This window comes from Mesocricetus auratus, unplaced genomic scaffold (assembly GCF_017639785.1).
Source record: "Mesocricetus auratus isolate SY011 unplaced genomic scaffold, BCM_Maur_2.0 Super-Scaffold_100691, whole genome shotgun sequence".
In the NCBI taxonomy this organism is placed as follows: domain Eukaryota; kingdom Metazoa; phylum Chordata; class Mammalia; order Rodentia; family Cricetidae; genus Mesocricetus; species Mesocricetus auratus.
In genome coordinates, this window is record NW_024429267.1 from 58,841,606 (window position 1) to 58,858,806 (window position 17,201).

The 17,201-nt window shown below is 50.2% G+C and overlaps 1 protein-coding gene and 1 long non-coding RNA gene across 3 annotated transcripts in view; one reads left to right on the forward strand and one right to left on the reverse strand.

The window, feature by feature from the left end:
* Ano10 (anoctamin 10) overlaps window positions 1-17,201 on the reverse strand; it is a 110,782-nt gene that overhangs the window by 3,157 nt on the left and 90,424 nt on the right. The window lies entirely within an intron of this gene.
* LOC121137516 lies at window positions 1,415-7,845 on the forward strand. Its single transcript, XR_005874782.1, has 2 exons — window positions 1,415-2,352; window positions 7,206-7,845. It is a non-coding gene; the product is annotated as an uncharacterized LOC121137516 (long non-coding RNA).

The following is a 17,201-nucleotide window of genomic DNA, read 5'->3' on the forward strand; positions in this document are numbered from 1 at the left end:
GTAGACACTGAAGGGGTCCTTGAGGTACTTTGCTCTGTCTCCCTCGGGACTTCCAGGAGCAGGGCGCTGGCCTGGGACAGTGACCCCCGTTCACACTCTCTCAGTGCTCACTTCAGTCCTGATTTAAATGATCTGGGGGGGGGTGTCTGGGCTTCTGACTATTTCCCAAAGACTCCCATGAGTCCTTCTCAAACAGTGAACACAATGGCAGCCACTTTAGCATCTAGATGAGACATCACACACCTACCTTTGCCCATCTGAGAGAAACAGGAGTGTTGGGATACTCCTTTTGCACAGAGAACACAGGTGATGCCAGGATCACCAAATTTTGACATGACTTTTAAAAGGTATTATAAATTCAGATGGACTACACAGCATGACCCTGCCTCAAAAACAAAACAACCAAAAAACCAAACCAAACCAACTAAAGCAACAGAAACACATACATAAAAAATCCAACCAGTATTCCTAAAGTCACCCTGCAGAAGAGCCAGGAAGACAGTGAGCCCCTAAATAAGGTTCTCCCAGCGAACTGGCTGGGACAAGCAGGATCCCCTGAGGACTGGTCTCCACAGCTAGGTCTTAGGACACAGATCAGGCGTCCCTCATGACTCTCATGACCATCATGACCCTGTCCTGGGGTTCAAGCCTTTGTGGACCCTCCTGCCCCGCAGTGTGAGTGAGACCAAGCCACTCATGTTTAACCAAAAGAAAGTGAGAGATGACAGTTGGTGGACTCTGAGACACCGGGCTATGTTCTGAGTCCCCTGCCACGTTCCTGCTCGTCCCTTTCTTCCCAGTCAAGCACAGGGATATTTCTGTCCACTTGGTCTGCTTTCTTCTCTCTAGTTCCCAAAACCTCTTCAGATCAGCCCCTGGCCTTATTAATTCAATTAAATGGTTCCCTGTAACGTAACTCACCCAACCATGGCCATACTAGTACAAACAAGGGTCTCTCCTGACTTTTTATGTCACAGTAGCACTTGGCATTCCTCCACTCTCCCCCTTTGAGATTTACTTTGCAGTCCGGGCTAGCCTCAAACTCGAGATGCCCCTGCCTTCACCTCCTGATGCCGGGGTCACAGGTGTGTGCCAGCAAACCTGTCCATCTCCTGTAATTCTTTCTGCCCTGGGCTGTGTGGCATGTCCTGTAGGCTCACACTCCTCCAGCAGGCCCTCAGAAGATGGCATCTCTCAAAAGCCTATTCTAGTCTTCTCGTCTCCATCCAAACTCTCTGATGATGGTAAACACCTACAACTTGTATAATACAGCTGAGAGCCTGGATATCTAGTATGACTCCATCTGAGCTAGTTTCCATGTCAACAGCTATAGACAGGGCTTCTGACAGTAGTAGCTCTAGATGCTGAGACCACCTATGCCCATGGCCTTGGCCAGCACTGGCTATCTATAACCTAGACTTCTGGGATTGACAGCAGCCTACTGAGCTAGGCTGGCCACCCTGTGTTCCCTGCAGCTACTGTGGAGGGATCTGACGGCCCCCTTTTATACCCTGGGGAGCCAACCAAGCCTGCCCCGCCTACACTGTGGTGCTTCCTAGAGAGCTGCTGACCGTGAAGGAAACCCAACAGTAGAGCCCTGCTGGATCTGACGACAAAGTCCCTTCCATCAACAGCAGAGTCGGGAGGGACTTGAAGCCTTCTCCCACCAGCTCTCCTGAAGCATGCATCCTCACACGATTCCAGCTGAAGAGGAATACTCTCCCAAAGTAGGACCACAGCCAGAGCCATCAGAGAAGCCTCCAGTCAACACAAGAACGGTATTCATTATTTTTCCCTGTGTCCCATGAGCATCTGGCTAGTGGACCCAGATCTGGTGAGAGCAGCTCCCACTGACTGTACTCAGCTCTCTCAAGACCGCTGACCCCTCCTCTTCTAACTCCATGGTGTGGGCGCCAATATTGCTCCTCTGCTTTATAGGGACAGAGCTCGGCGTCTGTCTTGGAGCAGACCCACCCTCCTGAATGCCTCAGGTCTGGAACTCACCCACCATTCAGGATCTGGTCTTGCCAGGGACCTCCCTGTGGGCCCTGACACATGGCAGGGTGTGGAGTTCACCCAGACCCTGAATCAGAATCTCCATTTAAACAAGATTCCCAGAGCTGGAACATTCTCTGCTGTCTTTAGACCGACCATGCAAAGGGCACTAAGTAGCTCCTACTTACACCCTGCTCTATGAGGACACCAATGTCCCCAAGTCCCTCAGTGTGGATCTGGAGTCCAGCAATGAAGAGTGCGGCTGAGTGCCTGAGCTCAGCTCAGGAGGAACCAGGAAGCCTGGAGAAGAGCCTGGGGTGATGACCTAAGAAGAGTTCAAGGCCAGCCTGGTCTAGAGTGAGTTCCAGGACAGCCAAGGCTGCACAGACAAAGTCTGACCAGAAAAAAAAAAATGGGCAGGAGGGAAGGAAGGAGGGAGGGAGGGAGAGAGAGTAGAAAAGAAAACAGAGACAGGCAAAAAGTGTGTCGAGAGCTGGGAGAGGGTTTCTAAGCAGTGACCTGTGTGGAAGTGGGAATGGAGCTAAGATGGGAGAGGGGACCAGGCTGGCTGCCAGGCCGCCCCTGTGTTTGCTGCAGGCTCACGTCTGACTCCAGTGACCCTGAGTCAAGAACCTGCTGCCCACAGCCCGCCTCACTGTCACAGCCCGCCTCACTGTCACAGCCCGTCTCATTGTCTCTCACTGTCACAGCCCGCCTCACTGTCACAGCCCGTCTCATTGTCTCTCACTGTCACAGCCCGCCTCACTGTCACAGCCCGCCTCACTGTCTCTCCCTGTCTCTCCCTGTCTCTCACTCTCACTGTCTCTCGCTGTCTCTCACTGTCTCTCACTGTCTCTCACTGTCTCTCACTCTCACTGTCTCTCGCTGTCTCACACTGTCTCTCACTGCCCACAGCCTGCTTCCTGAAGACCCTCTCTTCCTTCCTGTCTGTCTCCTGTCTCCCTGTCATCTCTCCTCTCTCTCTCTGTCTTTAACTTTTGTGTCTGAAGAAGAAACTAAGATGAAATGGCGCTCTTGCTTCCTCCTGACTGAGGAGCCGCTCTGTTGTGGCTCTGGAGTCTGCCAGCTCCTCCTGCACTCTGCACACACCAGCACCCCCTCTTCAGGCCCAGGCTTCTCCCCCTGGGTGAGCTATCGTGGAGCCTGGGAGGAAGTCTCCCTGTCCTTGGCCCTGTGCGCTGGCATTCCCAAGTTTCGTGTTTCCCGCTCTTCCTGTTGGGTGTGCCCCGCTGTGTGCACTCTCTCCTGATACCCACAGCTTCTTGTGCCTCTCAGAAGAAGAGTGCCTCTCCCGCTGCTTGCCCCCTGGCACATTGTCAGTATCTTCCCAGCTCCCCAGTCACTGGCTCCTGGATGATGGTGTTTAAGTGTGGGCTCCCTCTCCTCTCTGTCTCTGGACATGGGCATGAGTATGTGGTGTCCGGAGCGCCAAGCATGGCTGGAGGTGAAAACAGAAAGGGCCTGCCTAGGCCTTAAATGGCACTGCTCAAGTTCACTTCATGATTTTGACTCTGTATAGACACCACCCAGAGCTATTCTAGGCTAAGTCCTGAAACCTCTCAATCTTCTGGAGATTACTGGGTGCCCTCCCCACTGAGCCTGTGGCACAACTCCATGGAGTGGGAAGGTCTGTCTGGGCCTTGTGCTGTCCCTGCCCACATTAGAACCTGAAAGCCCTCAGCCACACTGCCGGTTTTAACAGGCGTATCCTGGGGACTCTGAGGTACTTTGTGCTCTCTGGTTTTAAGCCTGGCTTAGAACACTGAATTGTGGTCTTTGCCATCCATGCCCCTGCAGACTGTCTTACCTGCACTGCTAAGTACTTCGGGCTCTCGTGAGTGAGCTGCCCTGGGCCCTGTGCACCTTCCCTGGCCCTTCCCAGGCTCCCCAGGCTGGAGCTCCTTCCACATCTGTGTTTCCACCGCAAGGACATGAAGCCTGACTCAGCACCTCCCCACTCCCACTCAGCCTCACCAGCACACTAGGAAGACCCCAGGGGCTGGAGCCAGGCAAACTTTTTACCACACTTCATTTGCACGAGACGGGAGACTGGCCCGTGGTTAGGTGGACTGCAGACTAGCTGTCCACTCGGAAAATCCTCGCCCAGGAGCCAGCTGCTTCCCGCTGGACCTTTCGTGGGAGCCTTTTGTCCCTGTCCCCAGACAGGGGTGGCCCTTTCCAGGGTCCCTCCAGCAGGGCTCTGGCCCTCTCTTTTTGCTCAGCATTTCCATTACAGAGCCAGCTGCTTCCCTCACGGTATCAGGCGTTTTCTCTTTCCCTGTGTAGAATTCTCCCATGGCCTCTCAACTCTCAGCCTCTTCTGGATGTTTGTTTTCCTGGCTTCCTCTCTGAACTTATTTCATCTTGCAAAGGAATATATAATCATCTCCAAACAGAGGCTGTGCACCCGGTTCTACCAAGACTGGCTTGAACTTAAGGGGAACAATAGACAATCAACCCTGCATTTCCCACCTTGATAGTTTCCTGCTTTAAGAGTGTTCTTCCCAGCTTTCCCACCGACTGCATGCATGCATGCACGCATGCACGCATGCATGCACGCACGCACGCAAGCTAAAATGCTCCTTCCCCATGAACAAACATGGACCTATCTAAGAGCAGGCCAAGCCTTTCTCTTTCTCTCAAGAGGCCTCAAGATGCTTCCCACACCGCAAACCCTGGAGGGTGGGTCACAGGACAGATGTTCAGGGAGGGACGTTCCTAGGAGCTCCCTTGCTACCCACAGTTTCCGGCTTTGTAGATTTCGGGAAACTGAAATCTGCAGGGAGTCCTGACCGGGCTTCCATTCCCATCAGTGTGTGGAAGGCAGCGTGGGACAGCAGAGGGCACAGAGTGCCAGGGCAGGACACTGGGCTCCAGGGGCTGGGGGTGACCCGGGCAGATTCCCGCAGATTCTTCTGTCTCCCTCCACGTCTCCCTTCCTTCTCCAGTGGGATCTTACTGTGTAACCCAGACTGGCTTCAAACCCTTGCTCTTCCTGTCTCTACCTGTCCAGTGCCAGGATCCCTTCCTTTGCTTGTGGCTTATCAGCACGCAGAGAAGATTGGAAGTCTCCTCGTGTCTGACACCTGTACCTTACTTTAGGAATTCTATGAATCTCTGCTGCTACAAGGTCTCCAAGATTTGGCCCAGGACTTGCACTCAGGTCATGACCTTCTTGGGGACCAAGTGTGGGTCTGTACTGATTTCCTGCCTGTTGACATACAGCCCTCCAGAGACATCTGCTGCAGCCATCACCCTGCTCACCTGCAAAGCTTTGTGCAAGGCCAAGTGCAGCACTGGGCACGGGTGGGTGGCTTCCTGCTCCATCCCCCTCCCCTCCTGTGCTCTTCACTGGGGCTCTGCCACACACCCTGAAAACATTAGCATCAGTCTCCAGTTTGGCGATTCTCAGGCCCTTTATGTTTCCATGTCAATTTTAGAATCAGGCTTATCAGCTCCTACAAAAGCACAGATCAGGGGCTGCCACATCCTTATGATAAGACAGTCAGCTAGTGTCTGTCACAGCGCACCCTGCTGTTGTGTGAAGGCGCAGAAGCATGACCTGTGATGAATGGGTGGTTGTATTCCAGGCTCCTGGTGGTCCCCTGTAGGCTTAGTTCCACACACGTGGTTTCCATGAACAAGGTCAACCGTCTGTGAACAAGGACCCGCACTTCTTTGTGGAGATGCCTTGTGTGTCTTCTCCTCTCCGTTTCTTAGCTTCTCTGCCAGAGTCTTTGGCACAATACTGAGTTTCCTCTTGTTGGTTCTCACAGCAAGGGTACAGCAAGGGTACAGATTCACCACCGATGTCCTTCTCCATGTTGAGAAAGTTCCAGTTGCTGGGCACCCCACAGTCCAGTGATGTCATTCCTCATTTCTAAAATTCTGTCCTGTCTCTTGGCTTTGTTTTATGTTTATTGATGTGTCCTTAAATTTACTAATTTTTCCTAGTCTAACATCTCACCTGCTGTTAATCCTACTTACTGTGTTTTCTGATCTTTAGAAACCAGACGCACATGTTTAATCATTCAGGTCTTTGTGTAACTGTTAAAACACACAGAATATAGCTTTAATGACCCCACTAACATCTTTGCTGACTGATTCTGTCAGGTGCTTCAGCTTTGGGGGAGTTCAAACTGATGACCGGCTCTCCTCACAACTGTGTACGTGTGTGTCTATATTCAGTTAAGTTTTTGTATTGCTCTGGGATCGGGTTATAAGGTCTTTGTGATTTGTCAGGTGGGTCCACCGGAGGGCTCAGTTAGGAGTTATCCCCTACTAATGGAGCAGGCTTTCCTAAGTGTCCTCCCAGCTCCCCTGTGAAGTCTGAGTTTTCTGTCTGCACACCAGGCTTCGTCCCCTCTACTCCTGAAGGTTTTTCCCTCTCTCCAGGGTTGGTTTGCTGACATGCCCTGCTGGTCACACAAGAGTCTTGGTTGTATACACTCCACTCCTCCCTGGTTCTGTCTGTCCTGGGATCCTCAGCAGCTTTGGCCTCCCTGACTCCTCAAGGTGGCAAACTTGGGTTCCGACAGACCAAGGGGGCCCGCTTGTTTCTGGATCACTGGGCAGGTGTTAAGTTTTATTTTTAAAGTTAATGACAAGATATTTAAATTATTTAAGTACTCCTGATACTCATTCTCCTGTAAATAATTATTTAATGAGTAACCGCTGGCCTCTCTCTTCCTTGTTGCCCTAGTTGCCTTCAACAAATGGACTGTCAGTCAAAACCAGACATCTTGAACATCACACAACTGAATACAGTAGCTACTGATGCACAGTCTCAGCCAGGGCTGCCTCAGTTTGTCCTACACATATTCAGGGTCACACTCTTCAGTGACATCTGGGGACAAAGTGGTAGCACTTCCCCCTGGTGGCCTGGAGAGGCACTGCTGTGAAGGGTGCTGAAGGGCAAACACAGGCTCATCTGTGAAGATGTGTGCCATGATTGGTGCAAACACAGTCGGTGCACTCGATGTGAGCTCTTGGCGCTGCAGCTCTGTAAGTGCTCTGCAGAAGGCTGTCTCCCCTCCCTCAGCTCAGGCTCACTACTCTTCAGCTCTGGCTCTTGTCAGCCCTATGCTTCTTTCCATCTCACAGAAACTTCGTGATGTTTAGGTGGTTAGCTGACAGTACTCTGGTTTTCAACATTCTTAATGGATTTGTGTTTTCATATATTAAAACAGAATGGTTTATGGAGGAGGGTCCTCATCTCCCTCCTCCAGGAACAGCTGAGGACTGAGTTTTTGGAAAGAACCCAGCAGCTGTGTGAGAAGACTTATACTCCAGGTTTCTTCTAACCGAGGAACCCTGGCCCCGCAGAAGAGAGGATGGTGTACTATCAGGCCGGACAACGGCAGAGATGGAGCCACGGTCAGGGCTGCAGAAGATGCTGAAAGAGCCCAGTCACGGTCCGTCTTGCCCTGAGGCGCCACTCTCCTTGGCCACCTTTCATGGTGGCTCAGCCTGCCTGCCTGCCTCTTGGAAGGAAGGTGACCCTGGGTATATCTCTCTAGTGTCAAGCCTGTGGCTACAGAACACATTTAAGTCAGACCCCGACGGTCTTGTCCTCTCAAGTGTCGGTTCTCTTTCATGGCTCCTCCCCATCTTCTTCTCTTGGTTTTGGTTTCTGAAGCAAGGTCTTAGTCTAAAGCCCAGGCTGGCCTCATGCTTGTGATCCCCCTGCCTGGGGTTTCTGCGCGTTGGAAGCCTGCATTGCCATCCCCAGTCCTACACTCTCACGCAGCAAGCACATCAAATACTGGAGCAAACGTTATCTCCAAGTTCCTCATGGGTCTAAGTAAAGGAAGGCTCAAAAATGGTTAAGATTTGTACTATAGATTTTATCTGCAAACTGAGCTAATACGTTCTAACCCTGAACAAACCCCAACTCCCATGTGTTGCTTGGCTCTTCTGGCAAGCTGTGTCTAGGTTTTCAGGATTCCAGTGCTCTCTTTTCAAGAAATGTTGCCACTTGGTGAACTCTAAACAGGGAGGCACAAGCTCTCATGGGATGTGGTGGTGTTGCGGGGGGGGGCATCCTAGGGAAAAGAGACTGGCATTTTCACTTAGGAGGATCTGTGTGTGGGAGGTGCCGCAGAGAGGTGATGTGATGGTGGCCACCTCCACCCAGGAAGTCCACAAGGGCTGAATGTTGGTGACCCACCACTCAAGTTGGAGCCTAGACACCACTGTGGTACACAGAAAGGTGGGGCTTTGGGAAGGGGCTGAGCCATCAGCAATTAGAACTTCATTAAAGGGATTAGTATTCTCAAAACAAAGACTTGATGAGCTGGGAGCACTGCTAAGTGCCAGTGGCAGAGGGCTTCCCAAGCACATGTGAGGGCTGAAGCCCCACTGCCTTCCCAGGAACTCACCGTGGTGACTTGATGGGCTCCCAGCTTTCCTTCAGTTCACAAGAAACTGGCAAATTATTCTTTAGCACATTTTAATCTCTAGGCTTTTGTTCAGAGCTAGAATTTTAGTCTAAAATATATGGTTCTCACTGCCTAATTACTGACAAACTCATATGACACTGCTCGATTTTCAATAGCCACTTTGCCAAAGGTAATTGCCTACTTCTTTGGAACTGGAGAAAAAACAATTTTCTTTTACTTACTTCAAGTAACATAGTAGTTAAGGTGAAATATCTAATTGAAGGTGTGATGTGAGAAAGAAGAAAGACACAGTGAAACCATAACCCAGAGCTGGCTCCACTGTCAGCCCCACAACCCAGAGCTGGCTCCACTGTCAGCTCCAGCCTCCCCAGCCCAGCCATACCCTCAGCAGCCTAAGGACACAGGGTCCCCTTGGGGACCACGAAACAGAGCCCCCTAACTGCAGACAGAGAGAGTCTAAGGAAGAACCAGAGTGAAGCAAAGCCATGGGGTTTACCAGGAGCAAGGGATGGTGGGAGAGGGAGGGAGGGAGGAAGGGGGAGGGGAGGGTAGAGGGAGGGAGGGAGGGGGAGGGAGGCTTTAAGGGAAACTGTACTGTTTGAGCTCAGGGATGAGAGGGGTGGTGACACTAATCAAGGCTGCAAACACTCTGGCCCTAAGTGAGCACTTGGTGTTTTTCATGTCCCTGGCCGGTGTTTCTTGAAGAAGAAGTGCATCGACTCCGCAGTCAATTGTCATTTCCTCAGCTTTGTTAAAGATCCAGGCTCTGGCTGAATTCTGGAATGAGGGGCTTTTCCTTCCTATGCATCCCTAGTTCCCTCCACTGGTTCCCTGCTTTCCTTCATCCCCCCCTCTCAATTTTTTAGACAGGTACTCACTCTTTGGCCTGGATGACATGGAACTCACTATGTAGTTCAAGCTAGCCTGGAACTTGCAGCCATCCTCCTGCCTCTGCCTCTGCCTCTGCCTCTGAAACACCCTACGTCCTGTCTTTGGGCTCTGCCTCACCATCAGGATAAAAGCAGGCTAACCCACATGCTTCTGTGAAGAACACAGGCACACTGAGGGTTACAGAAGTGCAGCTCTTGGGCCCCAGCACAAATCCCATCTTCCTGGAAACTGCTCCATGCCACCTTCCCAGAGCTCCTGTGCAGCCTGGGGTGGCCTGGGGCTCTGCTCCCCGCTGAGCCCTGAGGACTGCTGTGGTCTGTGCTGACTCAGCGCACAGTCACCACACATCAAAAGCCAGCACAGTAGGTACTTTCCCGCCCCATATTCAACATACCTGCAAACCCTGGAGCCAGTCAGAACTGACTGTGGACACATTTTTTGGAGACTGTTTAAAAGGTTGGGGGCCTCAGCTTCACTGATGCTGCTCACAAGTCAACAGCACAGGAGAACTGTGTCCTGTGCACAGCTTGTGGCTGATAAGGGTCAGCTATGCATGACATGAGTGGGCTTACACAATCTGGAAACCTCTTCTTATCCTTCCCTACTGGCCTAGAAATTCAAGATGCTAATTCCATCACAACACTCCAAATTCCTTCCCCACCTTTGGGAACATGGTACCTATAAGTCCTGATGTGGAATGACCTTCTGTATGCTGTGAATGTTTTATTATCATTGATTAATAAAGAAGCTGGTTTGGCCAATAGCCAGGCCGAATAGAGCCAGGAGGGAAATCCAAGCAGAGATACAGGGAGAAAGAAGGCGGAGCCTGGGAGAAGCCATCCAGCCGCCAAAGGAGAAAGATGTCCGTATACAGGTGAATAGAAATGCGTTAATTTAAGTTGTAAGAGCTAGTTAGTAAAAGCTAACAGACCAGTTTGTAGTTAGTACTAAGCCTAAGAACGATTATTTGGGAACTGGCAAGCAGGAGAGAAACCTCCAGTTACACAGTCCTCAGAATCACAAGCTTAAGAGCTCTCCCAGAACCCCTTGGCCTAAGGATGCTTCCAAAGAATGCAGGTCTTGCTGGGTGGTGGAGGCACACACTTTTAATCCTAGCACTTGGGAGGTAGGAGCAGGCAGATCTGTGAGTTCAAGACCATCCTGGTCTACAGAGCTACACAGAGAAACCCTGTCTCGAAAAACACACAAAAAAAGAATGCAGGTATTTTTCTCTGACTTTTAGTGCAGGCCTGGATCTCCCTGGAGAACAGGACTGGGCTGTGGAAGTAACAGTTATATCAACTTTTTGGGGTTCACCTCACCAGGCCAAGGGGAGTGATGCCACCCCACATCTGCTTGCATGCCTCACTTCCCATCCTTAGATGGAGGGTTCTCTGAGGAAGAAGTCACACACATGAACTTCTCATCCATAGATGGAGGGTTCTCTGAGGAAGAAGTCACACACATGAACTGTCCTTTCCTTGTCTGCACTTGTCAGGAACGGGGCAAAGACTTCCAAATCTAACTGCAGGGTAGGGTAGGAGGGAGGCGCTGCAGTCTGCATCAGCAGCACAGGCCGGGAATGAAGCAGCACCTGGGGATCCACCTGCCCCCCCCACTTCCAGCTGCTTGTCTCAACCCCCTAAGGTACATTTACTTTTGTGATCCTGAAGCAAAGCAACATTCAAAAGTGACCTAAGCCAGGAGAGGCTGTGCACACCTAGACCAGCTACTTTCATTCCTGTGACGGAAGGATCTCAAGTCAGAGGCCAGTGTGGACAGCTTAGCAAGATGCTGTCTCAGAGTGAAGAGGCCCAGTGTAGTTCCATCCCCGGCACTACAGGCCCATGTAGATATGTGTACACACACACACACACACACACACACACACACACACACAGGCACACATGCACTCACACATGAACACACATGCACACATGCATGCATACACACATACACTCATGTGTGCACACATGAACACATGCACATACATACACACACACATTTTTGTCACTTATTGAGGAAGAATGCTTTCTTTTGAGAACAGTCATTCAAATCCCAATAGGAGGAACAGGGTTGACTGTTAACCTACCCCTTACCTGCTGTTACCAGGAGAAAATCCCATACATATACATTAACATACAAATAAATAAATGCAAAAGTTTTGTATAGTGCATACTTGAAAAAAGTCAACACATTAGTAACATTTCCTCATGTCCCCCCTTCCCACCAAAAAGCAACCTAGATTTAATCTGTCTCTAATCAAAACAATCTTTATCACGGTTGAAAACACACAGGATCGCTGCCTCTCAGACATGTGGCAGTTCATTTTCTCTCACGCTGTCAGGAAACCCAGACTTGCAAATTAAAAATATGCCTGTCAGTTTCTGCCAAGACAATGCAAACAGAAGAGTAAAATTTCCCTGCAGGGGTGAGGCTCTTGGAACCTGAGTGAAGGAGGAATAGACTCTAGACAGCCACTTACTTTTCAAATAACACACAATAGGAGCTGTCTGTCTCTCCCCTACACTGGCTTGGCATCAAGATCAGTTCTATAGCCTACACCTTCCTGGCAGAACTGCCCTGAGGGTTGTAAACCAGAGCTGGCAAGAAAACCGGACAAAACCACCTCACGGTGACCAGGAAACACTGGCTTTTTCTCAGTCACATTCAGAGAACAGGGAAACAGCACCGAGGAAAGTTTTCAAGGGAGAGGACTGTGCTACTGTATGTAGCAGCACAAGACATGATCTGGTCTCTGATGTTTGCTCCCAATGCTCCCCCTAGGATCTCGTTCATATTTCATGTTCTCTGTAAATGGTATTACCAAGAACACCTGGTTAACTGTCTAGGAAACTTGTCACAGAGAAATAACCTGAGTGTTACCTCATGGTCATTCCAGAAACCACAGGAACACAAAGACTCCTACCCAGTGTCCTAATCTAACTAGGGTCCTAGGTTTAAACAGGGCAACTCACCAGTCACTCATGGGCCAGTCACTCATGGATGTGGGTTGATACAACAGATGAAAAGACAGATTACTTCAGACACCCACGCTGTGTACTGACAGGTGGGATTTTATCTGCCCACGCTCTGTCTCAAACCCAGGACGGTGGCTGACTAAGTTGTCCACTAACATGTTAAAGCAAACACTGGCCACCAGGTTCTCCTGGGTCCCTCAGTCTCTACGTGTTATAGGGCCCTCCTGGCTGGCATACCCACCCCCACCTTAAACTTTTCCAGCCCAGGGGTTGGTCTGCCCTTCCCACAGCTGCCCATACCTATATAATCTAGCCATTTTGGTTACCTAGCCCTTTTTGGTCTACCCTTTGCCCTCTTGGTGTCTCTTAGCTCAGGCTACCCCGCTTGGCTCTGCGCTCCTCTCTCCTCACATGGGCCAGCTCCGCCTGGCCATGCTTGCTCTGGACCCCCCCAGATGTCCCTGCCTCTGGTTACGCTCTCCCTTTCATCAACAATAAGCCTTCTCCACCATACCGAGGAGCGGTCAGGCCATTCCTTTTTTATTTTTTTATTTCAGTTCACTATAAAGCTAGTCATTACACCTGTAATCCCAGTACTCAGGAGGTTAATGCAGGAAGGGCAAATTCAAGTCCAGCCTGGGCTACAAAGTGAGGTCATGTCTCTAAATAAAAGATAAGATGACACAGGATGAATGAAGGTTGGAATGAGACAGGTTTGTCCTTCCAGGCCCTGTGAAGATTTAGATGGACTGCTAGCACTGCCAGAAAAGAAAGGAACTAGATTGTAAATCTCAAGTGTTATGGCAGCCCAGCAGTGGGCAGGGCCCCACCTCTTAGCTCTGACAGCATAAAGAGGCAGAGACAGCCCCAGATGATTTGACAGCAGCATTGGCATCTAAGTTCAAAGACCTCCACTGGATGGAAGTTGGGGCCTAAGGTGGCACAGGATGGCGGAGGAAATACAGTCAATGATCCTGTCCCAGCTCCTGAATTCACGGAGTAAGAGCACATCTCTGGTTGGGTGTGTTTACTTCCAATATGGTTCCCAGTGATAAGTGCCTCTGCCTCGGTGGGCGCCTGCCCACTGTGTGTCCCTGTGGTCTGCATGTCCCGGACACTGCAGCAATGACTGGATGCCTTTATGCAATCTCTATGAATATTATGAAGGGAGGGGGAGCTAAGAGAACACAGGCCTCAGAGCCAGAAGCCTGGGGTGGGGTGTTTGCTTTTAGATAAACCTTTCCACTTGAATTACAAAGAGAAAGAACCTTGGTGTGCCCACTGTCCAGCTTCAGCAACAGCTAATGTGGCCAAACTTGGGTCATGGATCACCCAGCTAGCCTTTTTCCTGGATTGCTGGTACTTAACAGATCAATCATTACTCACACTTAAGGTAGGTCAGGAGTGTGGAAGCAGGTGCAGGGCTTTGGTCAGAGCTCCTGAAAAGCCTCTGAGAGCAGAGTCAGACTATGGTCTTCCAAGCTGGCATGAGGCTGAAGGAGGTGACTGTAAGTGGACACATCAGTCTGCAGTCTGCTTTTGTAAGCGTACCATTCTTTTCTGTTGACAAACTGTGCAGAACTCAGTTCTGTGACAGAGGCTATAGGGTCCACACATCTGAGACTTTACAGAGAATCTGTACAGAGAATCTGGATGCTCGGGGCTGTTGGCAGCAGGCCCTTTTCCTTGTCACATGGGTCTCCTGCTGGCTACTTGAGTGGCCTTATGACCTGGCAGCACTTCCCAAGAGCAAATGATTTAGGAGTCAGAGCCTTTGTTTTAATACCCAGCCTCTGAAGAGACACGCCATCCCTGCTGCAGAATTGTCCTGGGTGCACAGGCCACAGGGACAGGGGAACCCACAAAGGTGTGGCACTGGTAGCATAGATCACTGGAGGCTCTCTTGGAAGCTCACAGCACAACCAGAGGCATGTTCTTACTCCGTAAGTCAGGGGTTGAGTCATGATCATGCAACAGGGCTTTTCTGCTCTTACACTTCCCAATCATACAATGCAGATCATGTCTGACCTACTTCGTGTTTAAGCTTTGATCATCACGTAAGATCACTCCTCACTGTCAGCGAGGGATTGGCTTCATGGACACAGAAGTCCTTGAATCTGTGAGCCAGCATCTGACCCACTCATCCTCCCCTGGTCAACCGCTACGGAGACAGCTGTGTAGCACTGCTTAGGAAACAATGGATAGGGAAACACATTGAACCCACAGACACAGAGGGCTGACTGAAATGAGTATCTATAGAGATGAATTTTAATTACCTGTATTTTCATTTTGCATTACAATATTGTCATTTATACTTTTAGAATTATTATGTGTGATTGCTTCCCCTTAATTATGTGGTTTTTCAAATAATTATTGAATTCAAACATACCCTATGTTCTGCCTCCTATTCTTAGAAGAGAGAGAGAGAGAGAGAGAGAGAGAGAGAGAGAGAGAGAGAGAGAGAGAGAGAGAGAGAGAGACAGAAAGGGAGAGGGGGAGAGAGAGGGAGGGAGACAGATATAAGAAAATGTGCAGATTCCTAAAGGTTCCTCTAGAATCCCATGTTCCCTAGTCTATCAACCATGACATTTGTCGCAGTCTCTTGTCTGTGGTAACACATGTCATACTATCCAGTCATTATCTCTGAGACTCCCAGGCAATGCGAATTAGTAGGAAAACTAGCATAGCTTATTCCATTTAAAAGGATCTCCCATCTCAGCAATTAAAGGTTTAAATTTGTGTTTTTCAGGGTGTGTTGAGCCCATCTGCAACCCCAGCCCTTGGCAGGCGGAGGCAGCAAAACGTTAAGTTGGGGGCAGCCCTGACTGCATCCTAAGACTCCTCAAAACAACAACCAAGTGTGTGTCTTGTGCATGTGGAGTGTTCACCAGTGGCTATGACATGTAGACACAGTGAGTGGAGGGTGACTCAGAAGCCAAGGACTAGCACTGGGGAGTTTATAAAACATACCCAGGCATGTCTCTGACCCCACTGGTGCTCACTTAATGTGCTGCTCCTTGAGGGTGACAGCCTGTGTCCGGGGTGAACCTTTCCTAGGAAGACTCAAGTCCAATTGTCACAGGCAAGTTATCTCTGAACTGATGACCACCAGCAGTAAATCTTTTTCTTGAATAATTTTGTTTTACCATTGTAAAATATATGTGGCAAAGCTTTTCACCTTGGCTGTGATTCTTCTATCTGGTGGGATTTTAGATTTTGTTTAGGAAACAATAAGACCAGCGGTTACTGGCATAGGCTGTACACTGGGAAGGCAAACACAGTCCTTAGGAGTGCAGCCATATTTGAAGGAATGTGTGTACTTTGAAGACTTCTCTGGTGAGAATGGAAAATAAAGAGGGAAAGGAGTCAGAGCAGGGTATGGGCTGCTCCAGAGCCTGCATTTGCTGGTTTTCAGCACAAGGACTCGGGTGATACTTCAGAACTCCATCTGGCTTAACTTGGGTTATACTGCAGGCCTCCTGAGTGTTTCTTATTGCTTATGGGGGCGGGAGAGTCTGAGTTTTATCAAGCCAGCACTGGGGTCCTTCTGGAAGGTTCACATGGGAGTCCTTGGAGTACATTCTTTCCCCTAGTAAGCTCAGAAAGGCAAATGACTTGTTTCCATTTTTGCCTGTGTCTATTTTTAAGACTCTTGCTTTGTCCAAGGACATTGTTTGTCATTTATTTAATACACTGGCTTCTGAACTATGTGCATGTCAACAAAGTCTGAGACATCTATCCAGAGGCTACTGGATGCCAGCCTTGTACTGTGTAGTCAACTGCCTGGACCTGAGGACTTGAGAGCTCACAGAAGAGACACAGCCCAAGTACAGTGGTCCACATCACTGTGACGGGAGATGGAGACGGAGACTAGACCCCGAGGTGAGAGAGGAGTGGCAGGGGAGGAAAAGGATGAGATGCCCAGGAGCCAGGGTCTGCAGGAGCACACCCTTCCCCCTCCCTCCCACTCTAGACAGAGGTCAGAAGAGAACACCAGGTGCCCCGCCCTGTCACTTCCCTGCCTTACTCCCTTGGGACAGCATCCCCCACTGAACACGGAGCTAGGGTGGCGGCCAGCTAGCCTTGGTGATGCTCCTGTCTCTGTACCCCACAGTGCTGAGACGAAGCCTGACATGGCTAGCAGATCCCACCCTGCGGACCTCTGTGAAGTCACTGGTGTGGGAAGGTTTTCCTTAGTGTGCATTTCATACTCTCCCCAGTACACACCAGCTGCCAGCATCAACACCTAGAATTTCCCCCCACTGTGGAGGGCCATGGGGACAGGTGGGGCTGCTTCCAAGGTTAAATCCTATTTGCCTCTCTGCTGACTAGTTTTATGTCCGTCTGATACAAATTACAGTCATCTGGGAACAGGGAACCTCAACTGAAAATGCCCCCACCAGCCTGGCTTGTGGGCAAAACTGCAGTGCATCTTATTGGTTGATGATTATTGTGGGAGGGTCCAGATCAATGTGGGTGGTGCCACCTCTAGGCTGTTGGTTCTCGTGCTGTAAGAAACCAGGCTGGGCCAGTCATTGGGAGCCAGCCAGTAAGCAGCACCCGTCCACGGCCTCTGCACCAACTCCAGCCTCCAGGATCCTGCCCTGACTTCTCTCAGCAATGGAGTGTGACCTGAGAGTTGTAAACTGAAGTAAACACTTTCTCCCCAAATTGTTTGTGGTCAGGAGTTTTATCACAGCAACAGAAACTCTAAGACACCACCCAGAAGTGCACCAGAAGTGGCTGCAGGTGTCATTTTATCCTAGAATTCCTTGCTGGGTGACCCAAGGGCTCACACATGAGGATGCCTTGCTCTCAGTCCCCATTCTCCTCTCACCACACTGTCTCATTACAGCCTCACGGTGACACTATGACCTATGTGGCAGACACCCCCCCCCCCCAGCTCCAGTGG